Source organism: Oryzias melastigma, linkage group LG22 (assembly GCF_002922805.2).
Source record: "Oryzias melastigma strain HK-1 linkage group LG22, ASM292280v2, whole genome shotgun sequence".
Lineage (NCBI taxonomy): Eukaryota > Metazoa > Chordata > Actinopteri > Beloniformes > Adrianichthyidae > Oryzias > Oryzias melastigma.
Window position 1 is genome coordinate 17,585,078 of NC_050533.1, and position 1,841 is coordinate 17,586,918.

Below are 1,841 nucleotides of genomic sequence, written 5' to 3' on the forward strand. Positions count from 1 at the left end.
ACAGGTCTGACTTACTGCCGGCCATGCAAACCAAGCTCCTGCTCCGGTCATACAGAGACCGGACAGCCCTGAGTAAGGCTCCCCGGACTCGTTATTCCCAGAGCACCCCCTACAAAACTCTACGCAAACTTCAACTGCTTCAAAACTCTGCCGGTTTGTATTATAAACATGGAGTCTGCTGCTTTTGCTCAGAGCGCCGATATCAAGCGGCGCTACGAGACAAAACAAAACTTCTGACACAAATTACACGACAGAATGAGTGATGTGGTCAAGGAAAATATACGAACTGAAAGTACAGTGCGAGCGTACAACACACAGACGCTAACAGCACAACGAGCTCACGAGTACTCACTACGAGAGGAATGGATGATGGGCAAGCACAAAAAAGTCACTCCAAAATTATTAAAGAGTGTATGGAGGCAATGACAGAAACAATATTAGAAGGAAAAGAGGAACAGCAGCTTCAAGAAAAGGTCTGACAGATTCCCCTGTCGTCCACAAGAACGAGCTGCTTTCCAGAGATGTGCAGGACTATGGAGCCAAATCGGTGCCAATATTATTTGAAAACCAATTAAAACAAATTTATAAAAAAAAATTCATGTTTGGCTAAAAACAAAAAAAATAAATGTCAGAAAATTATTTTCATTCTAAAATGAACTTAATTTCAACTTCAAATGTACATTTTTTTAAGATTTCAAAACTAAAAATTTCAATTCCATTTTTTTTTAATTCAACTCTATTTTTTTTTTTTTTTTGTTGTTGTTCATTTTCAAATATGAAAATTTTAGTTTCAAAACTTTTTGCCTTGTTGTGGCGGGGCTAACACGAAGGACCAAACCAAATGGATGAGTGTGGTAACTTCAGTCCTGGTGCATTCACTGACTCTGCTAGAACAGAGTTTTGGACACACTCTCGTCTTTTTCCATCCCTCTTGGGACAACTTTAGAACATGATAGTACAGACAGTCAGTTCTTCACTGACACTTTTTTTGAAAATGAAAGATAAAAAAGACCTTAAGCTGGAAAAAAAATGAAACTGATAAAGTTTGGGGATTGAAATTCTGAGTTTGACACCTTAAAAAAATAGAACATTTGAAGTTGAAAATAATTACATATATATATAAATATATATATATATATATATATATATATATATATATATATATATATATATATATATATATATATATATAGAACAGTAAAAAATGTCTGACATTTTAATTTTTTTTGGCCAAACACCAATGCTTTTTCAATTTCTTTTATTTGGGTTTGAAATATTATGGGCCCCAATTTGGCTCCATACAGTTCCAGCTCAACACCACCATTCAAAGTGCCATCTACATCTCTTTATGTCTGTTTTGTAGTTTACCTTTATGTCTATAATGTTTTTTGCACTTATGAAAGTGTAGCATTAATGTAGCAATGTAGCATTATTTGCGACCTACTTTTAAGGGTTGTAAAACAGAAAATTAACATTTGCACAAGAAAAGGGATTAATTATGAATCCTTTTTGAGGTACATTCATGTTACCTGTTGCACTTTAAGTGACAGACAGTAGAATGTTAAAGTTTGTGAAAGAGCACACACATTGGGAAGCAAGTTTATGTACAATCTTCTTTTTTCCTCTATAATGCATGTACATGTATGAATTTTTGTACAAAAAGGAATGAGAGAAATACTTGTTGAGACAATGAGGTAAAAGATTTCTTTGCAAATTTTACTACGCATTGTAATCAAATAAAAGAACAGAAAAGTGAAATATTGACTGAATGTTTTTGCATGTTTGGACCCCGGTCTACCAAGCTGACAGAGTTACTGGACCTCTCGCCAAATTAGTTGGAG